Genomic DNA, 15332 nt, shown 5'->3' with positions numbered 1-15332 from the left:
AGAAGAGGCCTAATGTTGTTAGTTTTCCATGATCGAGTGCTCATGAGGCAATTTATGTGAACAAACATCTTTGAATTGAGAACGAAATGCTGTCTGGCAAGGCACGACATGTGTGGCAAGGGAAGAACTGGAAATACATTTGGTTTTCCCAAGGCAAAGTGCTTATGCGAAAGGGGAACAATTCGCCCGTTGAGCACATAACTTGCGAGGCGGACTTGTCCAGCATAGGTTAACTATACTAATGCTCATTAGCTAAGAATAATTTTTCTTTTTGTTTAAGTATGGCTTTCATATCTTCCCAGGTTGATAAGTTGATCGGAAACATTAACACATGTTCTATATTTCAATGCAATGTTCGGAGTATTCATAAGAACTTTAACACCTTGGTTGCATGTATTTCATGTAATAAATCATTGTTTGACCTAATTGCTGTCTCGGAAACATGGCTCAAGTCTAACGATAGAATCAATATTCACGGATACACATTCTTGTCACAACCCTGCGATTCTCATTTGCGAGGCAGAGGCGTCACATTTTTTGTTAAAGAAAACATCCATTTTCAAAGTTCTGCCTTCTCTCTCAAGTACTGATGAATATATGGAAGCACTGTTTATAAGACTTGATTTCAGTTTAATTGTTGGTGTGGTTTACCGACCTCCTGACTCGTTGATGGTACCTTTCCTAGGCAGGCTTGAGTTTGAGTGTTGAGGCTTGAGTCTGATAGTAATACCATACCTGCCAACCTGGCGAGATCGACAATCGGGAGACTTTTTATTCGCGCCAAAGGGGGGAGAGGGGTTGCATTCACTGTTTCAATTTCCGGTGGGACCGGGAGGCGAGGGGGGGGTTGAAACTTTCAGGCAGTGTTCAATGAGTCCTTTTGCAGGGACCTTGCAGTAGCAGGCTTTGCTCACTTCAGAAATTTGTCAGAGTAGCTTTACTCAAAACATGGTCCAGACTGATGGCCCTTCACTAGCAGCAGGTGTTGAAGGGTTGTGTTGCACATTTATGAGCAGAATTCCGTCCTAATTTCTCGCGCCACGCTAAAATCCTCTCACACTCTGCTTGCTATGCAGTATCACGAGTAAATCGAGCATCACCTTAGCAACTCGGTGAAACATGTTTCCCATCGGTGTTTTTCATTTTTCCAACCATAGACCTCTGCACGTCCCACCTTTTTTCATTCAGGATGTGCTCTTGAAGACTGTATGCCTGTAGTGTGGCAAGCTCAGCTTCGAGAGCATCTAAAGCGTCTTCAGCAAATTCATTGGAATCTCGGGGCAGCAGCTGAGGGAAACTCTGCATAAAGAAACAAAGACTCGAGAGCGATGCCTGTGAAATAAATTTCAGGTTGGCCTCCTCTGTATTCTTCCAAGTTGCGTTTCAGAGTTGCGTCGACATCCATAATGCTTCGCATGGTCGCATTTCAGAAACATTTTCCATAGAAGAGGCCTCCCCCCCCACCGTGGTCGCTGACACTAAGGGGTAGGCTGTGTTCGACGAGGGATCCCGTAAACAGGCACTCCACACGTATGACACTGTCGTCGCAGTTGTTCCGGAGAAAGTTCACTATGTTGTCTTGCTGCTCAGCGGTGCACCGTGGAAACGTGCAGTTTCAAGTCGCCTTTGCCACGATGTGCTTACGTCGCATCCACAAGTTGTACAAAATGCATAAGGTTCTCCTTTTCTTTATGTCAGAAAGCACAGAAATTCAGAAGTATAAGATTGCAAGAACTTCTGCAAATACCTTTCCTTGGGCTTTGATAGCGCCATGGCATCAAGCACATGAGGATTGTAGCTTTACACGGTGCACCGCATACCCACGTCCTAGCCAACACTAATCATACACACAAGCAGCAGCAACAAGATGCACCATGGAGGAAGGCCTGCATGAAATGCAAGAGCTACATAGGCTCTGGCTTTGGTCGGCTTACTAGGCATCGTAGTCGGCTGCTTAGTCGATGATACTGATGGTGCAAGTGCGGCCGTTGTTGGTGATGCTGATGATTATGATGTGGCTTTGGATTTCACAGTGCCTGTTTCGCAAAAACAATTATTGCGTGAACAGAGACCACTTTTCTCGAGATATAAGGCAGTGATCGTACAATCGGAAAGTTCAGTAAAATATCGGGAGTCTCCCGGGTGAATCGGGAGGATTGGCTGTAATGTAATACCGTTATGGTTGGTAATTTTAACATTGATTTAGCTTGTTATGCGCAAAACAGTTATACGCTACTTCTCCAGTCATTTGGCTTGAGCAATATTATCACAGAACCTACACGCCTTACTGACAATCTCGCACCTTATTAAACCATGCTCTACGCAACATAGATACTGGGGTGTGTGCTGGAACTTACTCTGATGTAATAGCTGATAATTTATCCATTTTTCTTGTTATACAAACCAATCCGCCCAGGCAGAAGTCGCCGGTCGAACATATGCGTACGAAGGTTGATTATAAGCTTCTTCGCAAAAACCTTGAACAATCTGATTTTTACGTCTTGTATGACAGTGACGTTAACATTGAATATCTAAAATTAGAAGACACTCTTAGAAATGTGATAAATCTTAGTAGCATCCCTATAATGCATAACAATTACAGTAAGCCCATTTGTGCCTGGATGATCGATGAAATTCTATTTGTGTCAAAAGATTATGATAAGTGGTACCACAAATGGAAGGAACACAGGCCTAACTCCTACTAAAAGGGGCCAATTTAAATGCTTCAGGAATAAATCAGTATCTCTTATGCAGAAACAAAAAAAAACAATATTACTCCTCTATGGAACAGCAGGCTGACGGAAACACGAAAAAGATATGGGCTATTGTAAATGATGTAATCGGTAACACTCAAATCAGCCTATATCGCCAAACTAGTCAATCAAGCTACTGTAGATGCTTTTAATGACTGCTTTTCTAACACAGGGCCATCACTAGCAGCGCAACTTTCTCCCGCTTATGAATCCACCGTACCAATACAACCTGTTAGTGATAGCTTCGCGATGCATGATATTGGTGGATATTTGTGGTAGTGGTGGATATTTTAACAGTAGTGAAAAACCTTTCTGTAAGTAAGGCAGCGGGACTAGATAGAATTTCCTTCATGTTATTGAAAGATACTCCAGTACTCACCTACGGGGCAGAAACCTGGAGGCTTACGAAAAGGGTTCTACTCAAGTTGAGGACGACACAACGAGCTATGGAAAGAAGAATGATCGGTGTAACATTAAGGGATAAGAAAAGAGTAGATTGGGTGAGGGAACAAATGCAAGTTAATGACATCTTAGTTGAAATCAAGAAAAAGGAATGGGCATGGGCAGGACATGTAATGAGGAGGGAAAATAACCGATGGTCATTAAGGGTTAGGGACTGGATTCCAAGGGAAGCGTAGCAGGGGGCGGCAGAAAGTTAGGTGGGCAGATGAGATTAAGAAGTTTGCAGGGACAACGGCCACAATTAGTACATGACCGGGGTTGTTGGAAAAGTATGGGAGAGGCCTTTGCCCTGCAGTGGGCGTAACCATGATGATGATGATGATGATTGAAAGATAAAGGATATATATTAGGTATTCATCCGTTTCATATGTTTAATCACTCCTTGGAGGCGGGAAAATACCCTGACACCCTGAAAGTAGCAAAGGTAGTACCAATTTATAAGTAAGGAGATCTTTCTGCCCCCAGCAATTATACACCAATTTCTGTTCTGGGCATGTTTAATACTTTGTTTGACAAAATAATTTGTACACACATGCAGGACATTTTAGGTAAACATAATATTAGGTATATGTCCTAATCAGCACGGGTTTCATCCTCATAGATCCACATCATCTGCAGTTCTTGCACTTACACAATTGATTAATACAGCATTACATGATAATAAGATTGCCGTTGTATTTCTAGACTTGAATAAAGCATCTGATACAGCTAATCATATATTATTGCATAACCTGTATACTTATGGTTTTAGGGGGGTGAATATCGGATCTGCTAAATAGTTCTCTCTCGGAACAGAAGCAGTATATTGTAATTAATAACTTCATGTCAGCCTCACTGTTTCGATAGGCATGCCGCAAGGCTCAGTCCTTGGGCCCATCTTCTCCCTATAGGTCAACAATCTTCCATCAGTGTTAACATGCTCTGAAGTTTTATTATATGCGAATGTTACGGCTTTATTTTTTGTTGTGGCAATATTAAAGAACTGCAGGGCAAAATAAATCAAGAACTCGGTCGTATCGCGAAATACTTCACGCAGAATCAGCTTACATTTAACAATGACAAAACCAATTTTCTAGTCTTCCATTCCAGGAGGGAGGAAACGAATTGTAACTCCTTGTCTATATTTTTGAATAATGTCCAGTTGAACAGAGCATGCTGCTACAAGTATATAGTTGTTTGGTTTGAATCTGATATGCATTGGAAATATCAAATTGGTAAGGTATGTTCCAAACTGTTGTATGCTTGTCATTTATTGTTAAAAGCCCATCAATGTTTTGACCCTCAAGTTTAAAGATACTTTGCTTTTATACAGAGTCACCTTAATTAATGCTTAGAGTCTTGGGGCAATAGATACAAAGCCTATGAAGAACCTGCCATCGGTCTTCAAAAACAGGTGCTACAAATAGTTACCTTTTCTAAACATACTGAACCAAGTAAACCTCTGTTTCAATTGCTTTGTGTTCTGCCGTTCACTGAGGCATACAAAGTAAAAGTTGCTCAGGCAGTCAATGCAATAATACGTTTTAATAATCTGCTACCTATCACAATAGTTAATTTTTCGGCACGAAACACGAAGGCAGCTACTAACCACTATGTCACAATGTATATGGACAGAGACTCGTGGAGTTCAACGGTGCTATAATATGGAATGCACTCCCACTCAGTGTAAAGACTAGACAAAACTTTGTACAATGCTTAAAAAACTTCTTTCATGAATGCTGACAGGGTCTTTCTGTTTGCATCCCCTGAAGTCATAACATAGTTTTTTGTTTATCCTATATTTTCCCTGTAAAAATGCTTTAATAATGTGTGTTTAAGTTGTCTCGTACAATAAGTACACAGTTCTTGTTATGTCTATTTTGTTATTGGACCCCAAGCTAGCTGCCAAGGCTATGGGTCTAAATAGTACTGTGTATTGTGTGTATGGAATGAATTAAACGAATAAAGAAAAAAAAGATAATCGCGAATAGCCAGGCAAGGGAACAAGAGTTCAGGATCGCCAGTCAGCCACTAGAGTCTGTGAAGGAGTACGTTTACCTAGGTCGATTAATCACAGGGAACCCCGATCATGAGAAGGAAATTCGCAGAAGAATAAAAATGGGTTGGAGCGCATACGGCAGACATTGTCAGCTCCTGACTGGAAGCTTACCATTATCCTTGAAAAGGAAGGTGTACAATCAGTGCATCTTACCGGTGCTGACAAATGGGGCAGAAACTTGGAGACTGACAAAGAAGCTTGAGAACAAGTTAAGTACCACGCAAAGAGCGATGGAACAAAGAATGCTAGGCATAATGTTAAGAGACGGAAAGAGAGCAGCTTGGATCAGAGAGCAAGCGGGTATAGCCAATATTCTAAGTGACATTAAGAGAAAAAAAATAGGGCTGGGCAGCTCATGTAACGCGCAGGTTAGATAACTAGTGGACCATTAGGGTTACAGAATGGGTGCCAAGAGAAGGGAAACGCAGTCAAGGACGGCAGACGAGTAGGTGGGGCAATAAAATTAGGAAATTCGCGAGGACTAGTTGGAACCGGTTGGCGCAGGACAGGGGTAATTGGAGATCGCAGGGAGAAGCCTTCGTCCTGCAGTGGATATAAAATAGGCTGAGGATGATGATGATGACAAATAAAGCCCGCTTGAGTTACTTGAAAGATCACGACTTCATCATCATCATTATCATCATCATCCTGTTTACACCCACTGCAGGGCAAAGGCCTCTCCCATACTTCTCCAACTACCCTGGTCATGTACTAATTGTGGCCATGTTATCCCTGCAAACTTCTTAATCTCATCCGCCCACCTAACTTTCTGCCGTCCCCTGCTACGCTTCCCTTCCCTTGGGATACAGTCCGTAACCCTTAATGACCATCGGTTATCTTCCCTCATCATTACATGTTCTGCCCATGCCCATTTCTTTTTCTTGATTTCAACTGAGATGTCATTAACTCGCGTTTGTTCCCTCACCCAATCTGCTCTTTTCTTATCCCTTAACATTACACCTATCATTCTTCTTTCCATAGCTCATTGCATCGTCCTCAATTTAAGTAGAACCCTTTTTGTAAGCCTCCAGGTTTCTGTCCCGCACGCGAGTACTGGTAAGACACAGCTGTTATACACTTTTCTCTTGAGGGATAATGGCAACCTGCTGTTCATGATCTGAGAATGCCTGCCAAACACACCCCAGCCCATTCTTATTGTTCCGATTATTTCAGTCTCATGATCTGGATCTGCGGCCACTGCCTGTCCTAAGTAGATGTATTCCCTTACCCCTTGCAGTTCCTCGCTACCTATCGTAAACTGCTGTTCTCTTCCGAGACTGTTAAGCATTACTTTAGTTTTCTGAAGATTAATTTTTAGACCCACCCTTCTGCTTTGCTTCTCCATGTCAGTGAGCATGCATTGCAAGTGGTCCCGTGAGTTACCAAGCAAGGCAATATCATCAGCGAGTTGCAAGTTACTAAGGTATTCTCGATTTGCTCTCCCCTAACCAACCTGTTTTCTAAAGGAGGCTTTCGACAACAATGCAGCATTTAGAAAATACTCATGACTTTGCTACAGGTATTAAATTTCAGACTACAGACAGACGCAATATTTATAATTTCTCTAAAAAATTTAACCACATCCTTCACTCGTTACTATTATAAAAACTTGAATTAGTTGCTGTGAATTCAAAAATTTTGTCTTGAATATTAGCTTATCCTACAGCATGCAATGCCTTAGCTTTAGTAAGTGAAACTCCCTTGATAGATTCCTCACCATTGTGTTTTCCAGGCTGCCACATCGCATGTTTGCGGTGGCAGGAGAACCAAGAGTAACAATGAAGCTCTTTGAAGACCATTGTTTAATTTGCACAGCGATTAGTAAATCAAAGGACCAAGCAAAGCTTAATAAATCCCTAAAGAATTTTGTCAACTAAATAAGACAATGTGAATTACAATAACTCATAAAAAGACGCCACTTCGTTTTTAGTATGAACTATTTGGTACTGGCATTAACCATGCTAACAAAGTAAAATATTTGGGGAATCACATTAACAAAGTTTTTAAAAGTGAGATGTACACATTAATAAAATTTGTATGCAATTGTATTCAAGGAACTTGGTTTGTTAAGGAGAAAGCTTGCAAGTGTTTCCTCCTCGTGTGAGACCAACATCGTACAAAACACTAATTCGGCCCATCTTGGAGTAAGCAGCAAGAGCTTGCAGCCCGTACAAAAGTACATGACCAATGCAAAAGAAAAAAATTCAAAATAGGGCACTTAAATTTGTTTATCCAAAGTATGCCAGGCTGGAAAGTGTTAAAGCACTCCATATGCAAGCGAATATGGCAACTCTGGCTGGCCAGCAAAAAGTATCCTGCCTAAAGTTTTTTTTTTTTTTTCATCTTTTTACAACTTCATAAATATAAGGATGAATGCCCGAAACCTTCGAATCATCACTCTAGACAAACTAATAATTGAAAATGCATTCGCCTATTCCTTCCACACTGTAACATCTATAAGTACTCATCTTTTTCTTGAGTCATCGAAATGTGGAATTGCCTTCTAAATGACATTGTCAGCGCCTGATTTGGCCTATTCATCTTTGTTACTTGCTGGGGACTAGGTTACCAATGCTGTAAGGTGTTTGGTATGCGAAAAAAAAAAAGCAACAGTCGCATCATGCACCAACACATTGCCCTTTATTTTTCTTGCTGCTCGATTAATTTATTTAGAAATAGGCAATTTTTGTAATTCACGCTTTCTGCACATGACACCACTGTGGTACTTGATGCGTTCACTCCCATCAACATGCAAATACCTCTGTTGCTCTATTCCTATCTTTATTTCAAATTGTGAATTACTGTGTTTAAATATTTTCAAAGATATGTGTGAATGTACAGTTCCTGAATCATTTTTGTTCTTTGTTGCCATAGCCACTTTAAACTGCGGTGTTTTTCTTTTTTTTTTGTTATCTTACAAGCAGTCATTTGCATATTTTGTGCAAGAACATGCAAAGAGAGCCTTGCTTAGTGTGTGCGCACTGCTGCCGCTTGCCGTCGTCAGCGGCAGCCAGCACCAACCCTTCCCACCCCCAGGGCTGTGCCACCATTTCATCGAATGCTTCCTATAAGCGTAGTGTGCACTGGCAGACACGCCACTAGTGGCTGCCAAGCTAACTGCACACAGGAAAGGAGGCAGCCATCCACGATAGTTTTCTGCATTGTTGCTCGTGCTTTTGCGTTTGATTTACGGTTCTGGAGCAAAATAAGAAATGCCTTTGGCGTGCAGGTTGTGGCCAAATCGTCAAAGCATGTCGAAGAACAATTGTTGCATGGTTAGGGACTCGAATACTTGCAAAAGCTTGCTGGTGACATGGTTCTAATCATTCAACGCGAGGCGGCATGAGCAGCAGTAACGACAGCAAAGGATCGCCATTGTTTGGCGGGTTATTTGTTCTTCTCATGGTATTTTGTGTCATCTTGGTGTTTGTCGCATTCAATCATGTTTACACAGCTAAGTGACGAAGTTGATCATGGCATATCCATGCTTTGGTTCGGTTTATCCACAGTGCATCATGCGGGTTAAAGGTGTCTCACTTAGGTTCTGAACGCCATTTGCCAGTTCTTTACCATGCTGCTCTAGCTAAGGTGCACTTGCAAAGTTGATTTCACCAGTTTTACGCGCCATGTTATATCGTTGCACCAGCTGTCACACAGATCATGTTCTTGGATCTATTTTATGCATGCCTTTGCGCTTATTGAACTGTTCCTAGTTGCTTGATGCAGAACTGTTGCTGGGGGTTTTTTTTTTTGATCGCGCAGAACTGAGGTTTTCACCTCGCTTCACATACCAGGGGCTTAAACCCCACTTTGGCCTATTGGTATGATTACAGGCAAGTGATTCTTTAACAGCTTAATTCCTTCCACCCGAGAACATGTTCAATATTGTGATTGCTTGGGAAATATGAAGACGTAGGTCAGAGTGAAGATTGCTGTTCGATTTTTGCTGAAAAAATTTATGTCACGTTTGCGAAGTCCTTACACCTTGATACTTTCCGAGCAGACTTACCACACAGATTGCTTGTTTCATAGTTGAGTGCCTTTGTGCATTTTCTACTCAATTGAGATTTGAAGAGAAAGAAGTGCCCAGAGCTCACTGGTGCTCTGGGCCTCTCGCTATTATGCATTTTTTTATGTTCTTGCCATTTTCATGAGAGTCATTTCATCAAGGGTGAGCAAGAAGATGTTCCCATGACCACCTGAACAAGGTCAGTCATCTACTTCATCGCTCATTTTTGGATGAAATGCCTTTGAAAGCTCAGACCAGCTCGATTCCTGGGAGAGCTCAAAGCCAGAAACCATGAACTCTGAAAGCGAGTACACTGTAGTCATGGGCCGCCATATGAAGAAGATGTGCCGTATGTCGACTGAAGTGACTTCGTCAAATCAGAGTGAGCAGGAATCCTTCATGGTTTCTTATGTGCCACTCTCGACGTCACACAGCATGAACTCCCTCAGCAGGCAGTTTCTACCCGAATATTTTGAAAGTGTGGCCCCTGGGCAAATCAACGAGATCAGGATCAACGTTCACAAGAACATCCTGACGATAGATGTGAAAAATTCCGCAATACTTGAGAAGTTAAAGACCATTCCACAGTTAAGCACAATCCCCGTCCACTCCTTTATTACTTACGGGTAGGAAACAACTGGAGTGATTTCCGACGTGGAGCTTGAAATCAAGCATGCAGACCTCAAGAGTCTTTTGAGGTCATCGGTGCGCATTCTTGAGATTCATCGCTTGGGGCACTCCTGATGTATCAAGTTAATATTTGCTTCTTCGACATTACCAGCGTCTGTCAAAGTGGGCTACATGATACACCGAGTACAACCATTCGTTCCGAGGCCTATTCAGTGCTGGAAATGTCACAAGATAGGACACGTGAGAGCTGTTTGTAGAAGCAAAGCCACCTGCTCACATTGTGGTGGAGAGCATGATACCATCGACTGTGAGGCGTCCTCATTTAAATGCTCCAACTGTACTGGCTCTCACGAAGCGACTTCGAAGGAATGCCTGAAGATGAAACAAGAGGTTCATATTCTTCGAAAAATGGCAAGAGGCCAATTGTCACATAAAGAGGCTGTTCAATCTGTTCGCCAAAGTGACCAATGCTCGCAACAGAAGGATCACAAAACCATTTCAGGAGAACTACCTAGTGTGGCACAGGTACCACGACCACCTCTGCCTGTGCGTGCATCGAGGACGGCAACGGCGTCTACTGATAATTTAAGGTCGACGAGAGCACGCAGCAAACATTCACCTCCACCGGCTGATACAGACATGCAATGGCCTTCGCTGCCCTCTAGGCCCACGGCCATGCCAATGGGCCCTAGTGGTCCTCTGCACCCTGAAGCCAAGAATTACAGGGCCAATGAAACCGGTGACACTACGGGCAAGTAAGCAGATGAACACAATGGGAAGGAGAGTGTACAAAAAATGCTGAAGCACCTGGTGAGTCAATGCACGTGATTCTTCGTGGTCTTGACAATCCGGCCACTAAATGTGCCCTACAAGTGCTCGCCGTGCTGGAGCCGCTTATCGCAGCTCTTTATATGCTATAAAGCTTTTGTTTGGCACTTGTGCTGTTCACGCAGGGGAGGCCCACACACCAGTTTCGTCCTAGCACCTTTATGTAGCAGCGGTGGCGTAGAGGTAGAACACCCGCCTCGCGTGCAAGAGGTCCGTGGTTCGAATCCCGGTGCCGGCAATTTTCTGCCGGATTAAAAGAAAATCCGCGTGTTGATAAAATTGCAAAAACAGGCCTGGAGTGTGGCCTGATCCCGGTGACCAGAACCGGTAACGCACTCCCTCACCAGAGCAGGATTGGCCACCCTGGTGCAGTAATTGGCCACAACCTCCTAAATGAACACAACAATCAAACCCCGGCCCTCATTCCCCAGCAGCTGCGAAGCAACTGACCACGGCGGCGGTCAGACCTGCGACGCAGCAGAGGGTGCTAAGAATCCCTGGCTCCGGACAGGCCGCCATTGGAATATGAACCTGGCAACGTTTAACGCTAGAACGTTATCTAGTGAGGCGAGTCTAGCAGTGCTATTGGAGGAATTAGAGGGCAGCAAATGGGATATAATAGGGCTCAGTGAAGTTAGGAGGCCAAAAGAAGTGTATACAGTGCTAAATAACGGGCACGTCCTGTGCTACCGGGGCTTATCGGAGAGAACTAGGAGTCGGATTCCTGATTAATAAGAGTATAGCTGGTAACATACAGGAATTCTATAGCATTAACGAGAGGGTAGCAGGTCTTGTTGTGAAACTTAATAAGAGGTACAAAATGAAGATTGTACAGGTCTACGCCCCTACATCCAGTCATGATGACAAGGAAGTCGAGAGCTTCTATGAAGACGTGGAATCGGCGATGGGTAGAGTGAAAACTAAATACACTATACTAATGGGCGACTTTAATGCCAAGGTAGGCAAGAAGCAGGCTGGACACAAGGCAGTGGGGGAATATGGCATAGGCACTAGGAATAGCAGGGGAGAGTTATTAGTAGAGTTTGCGGAACAGAATAATATGAGGATAATGAATACCTTCTTCCGCAAGCGGGATAGCCGAAAGTGGACGTGGAGTAGCCCGAACGGCGAGACTAGAAATGAAATAGACTTCATACTCTGCGCTAACCCTGGCATCATACAAGATGTGGACATGCTCGGCAAGGTGCGCTGCAGTGACCACAGGATGGTAAGAACTTGAATTAGCCTAGACCTGAGGAGGGAACGGAAGAAACTGGCACATAAGAAGCCGATTAATGAGTTAGCGGTAAGAAGGAAAATAGAGGAATTCCAGATCAAGCTACAGAACAGGTATTCGGCTTTAACTCAGGAAGAGGACCTTAGTGTTGAAGCAATGAACCGCAATCATGTGGGCATCATTAAGGAGTGTGCAATGGAAGTCGGTGGTAACTTCGTTAGGCAGGATACCAGCAAACTATCGCAAGAGACAAAAGATCTGATCAAGAAACGCCAATGTATCAAAGCATCTAACCCTACAGCTAGAATAGAACTGGCAGAACTTTCGAAGTTAATCAACAAGCGCAAGACAGCTGACATAAGGAAGTATAATATGGATAGAATTGAACATGCTCTTAGGAACGGAGGAAGCCTAAAAACAGTGAAGAAACTAAGAATTGGCAAGAATCAGATGTATGCGTTAAGAGACAAAGCCGGCAATATCATTTCTAATATGGATGAGATAGTTCAAGTGGCTGAGGAGTTCTATAGAGATTTATACAGTACCAGTGGCACCCAAGACGATAATGGAAGAGAAAATAGTCTAAAGGAATTCGAAATCCCAAAGGTAACGCCGGAAGAAGTAAAGAAAGCCTTGGGAGATATGCAAAGGGGGAAGGCAGCTGGGGAGGATCAGGTAACAGCAGATTTGTTGAAGGATGGTGGGCAGATTGCTCTAGAGAAACTGGCCACCCTGTATACGCAATGCCTCATGACCTCGAGCGTACCGGAATCTTGGAAGAACGCTAACATAATCCTAATCCATAAGAAAGGGGACGCCAAAGACTTGAAAAATTATAGACCGATGAGCTTACTGTCCGTTGCCAACAAACTATTTACTAAGGTAATCGCAAGTAGAATCAGGAACACCTTAGACTTCTGTCAAGCAAAGGACCAGGCAGGATTCCGTAAAGGCTATTCAACAATAGATCACATTCACACTATCAATCAGGTGATAGAGGAATGTGCGGAATATAACCAACCCTTATATATAGCTTTCATTGATTACGAGAAAGCGATTGATTCTGTCGAAACCTCAGCAGTCATGGAGGCATTACGGAATCAGGGTGTAGACGAGCCGTATGTAAAAATACTGAAAGATATATATAGCGGCTCCACAGCCACCGTAGTCCTCCATAAAGCAAGCAACAAAATCCCAATAAAATAAGGCGTCAGGCAGGGAGATACGATATCTCCAATGCTATTCACAGCGTGTTTACAGGAGGTATTCAGAGACCTGGATTGGGAAGAATTGGGGATAAAAGTTAATGGCGAATACCTTAGTAACTTGCGATTCGCTGATGATATTGCCTTGCTTAGTAACTCAGGGGACCAATTGCAATGCATGCTCACTGACCTGGAGAGGCAAAGCAGAAGAGTGGGTCTAAAAATTAATCTGCAGAAAACTAAAGTAATGCTTAACAGTCTCAGAAGAGAACAGCAATTTACAATAGGCAGCAAGGCACTGGAAGTCGTAAGGGCAGGTAGTGACGGCGGATCTGGATCATGAGATGGAAATAATCAGAAGAATAAGAATGGGCTGGGGTGCGTTTGGCAGGCATTCTCAGATCATGAACAGCAGGTTGCCATTATCCCTGAAGAGAAAAGTATATAATAGCTGTGTCTTACCAGTACTCACCTACGGGGCAGAAACCTGGAGGCTTACGAAAAGGGTTCTACTCAAATTGAGAATGACGCAACGAGCTATGGAAAGAAGAATGACAGGTGTAACGTTAAGGGATAAGAAACGAGCAGATTGGGTGAAGGAACAAACGCGAGTTAATGACATCTTAGTTGAAATCAAGAAAAAGAAATGGGCATGGGCAGGATATGTAATGAGGAGGGAAGATAACCGATGGTCATTAAGGGTTACGGACTGGATCCCAAGGGTAGGGAAGCGTAGCAGGGGGCGGCAGAAAGTTAGGTGTGCGGATGAGATTAAGTTTGCAGGCACGGAATGGCCACAATTAGTACATGACCGGGATTGTTGGAGAAGTATGGGAGAGGCCTTTGCCCTGCAGTGGGCGTAACGAGGCTGATGATGATGATGACCTTTATGTTTAAGTTCACTTGAATTGGTGATTACAGACTTGATACGAAACCTGATAGTGGCTTCATGGATGACATTTGTGAATGTTTATCATCAGAGTGTTGAACTTGCTTTCACCTTTGCGCATCCCTCTTGCTAAGTCATCATCATCCCTCATCACACCTTTATGTCCCCATTGCTGCCCCCCCCCCCCCTTTGCAGAGTAGCAGGCTTGAGTGCCTTAGCTCAGGCCGACCTCTCTGCCTTTTTTCAATTAAGTTATCTCTCACTACTCAATTGAATTCTTTCTTATATTTTGCAGCGTAGGAGTGCAATGCCTACGCCACAAAGGAGCAATCCCGGCCTTGCCACCAGTGCTCCTTTACTTTGGCTGGGATTGCTCCGCCTTTAAATATATCGTGTGGTTTCTCTCTTCTGCAAGATATAAAAAACAATATACTTGAAAGTTGGTGACACTCTATAGCTTTGTATGTTTCCAAGCAGGTCAACCAGCAAAAAATTTGCGAGAACTGCAGCAAGAAGGGCAGCTCATCAATGTATACAGCAGAATTGCATCAGAAGTGCAGCGCTAACTCGCGCTTCAATTTACCAGTGCATTTGGTGTATTCATTGACAGCGTACGTATTAAAAGAGTGTGCAAATCTGTCAACACTTGAGCGAGCGTGTGTTTACACAGAGTCCCCAGCACATTTCGCTCTCGCTCGCGTCACCGACCAATCTGAATGTGTGGAGGAGTGCTCCCCGAAGTTCAATCTGGAACTATGTGCAGGTCGCAAAATCATCACTTATCGATTTATCACCGCATACTACACGGTGTGCAGACATACTGGCCCTTACCTTCGTATAGTAGGTGTCACCGTAGCACGTCGCAACCTAAGGATCACCGGGGATCACTGCCACAGTCACGCCACTAACCCTGCAAGATAAGCGATAAGCTGCGAACCGGCAGTTGTCTGCACGTTCTGCCCGACACCCATTGCAGCCCCGGTACCTTCTTCGTTTGATCATGTTTCGCTATGGTTTGATATTTGCAAGTTCATTTACCTTGGCCAAAAAAAAAAAAGAACTGCTCTCTTAGGATCTAGCACATGGTAAACTTCTCGACAAAAGTCGATCACCTTCATCGCCTCCGAGCATGCCCATGCCCATAGGCCCATGCCTCTGAGATGCTCCCAGTCACAAAACCATAGAGTTTCTCACTATAACACCTAGAGGGTAATCTGGCGCCACCGTCTATGGACGTCAGACTCTGGAGTTTTGAAAGACGCGTAGCGCCACCTGCCGATA

At 43.6% G+C, this 15332-nt stretch overlaps 1 protein-coding gene across 14 annotated transcripts in view; it reads right to left on the bottom strand.

Annotated features, from left to right (window-relative positions):
• Positions 1 to 15332, bottom strand: part of LOC142557808 (cyclic GMP-AMP synthase-like receptor) — a 221676-nt gene that overhangs the window by 65152 nt on the left and 141192 nt on the right. For 8 of the 14 annotated variants that reach the window (XR_012822848.1, XR_012822850.1, XR_012822851.1 and 5 more), the window contains exon 1: positions 14883 to 15156. The exons of 1 other annotated variant lie outside the window; for it this stretch is intronic. The gene's annotated coding sequence lies outside the window, so the exon portion shown is untranslated. 5 more of the 14 variants (XM_075669944.1, XM_075669941.1, XM_075669943.1 and 2 more) reach the window with 5 other exon arrangements.

Source organism: Dermacentor variabilis, chromosome 9, assembly GCF_050947875.1.
Source record: "Dermacentor variabilis isolate Ectoservices chromosome 9, ASM5094787v1, whole genome shotgun sequence".
NCBI lineage: Eukaryota > Metazoa > Arthropoda > Arachnida > Ixodida > Ixodidae > Dermacentor > Dermacentor variabilis.
The sequence above is the reverse complement of the archived record's forward strand: the minus strand, read 5'-3'. Positions and strand labels throughout refer to the sequence as shown.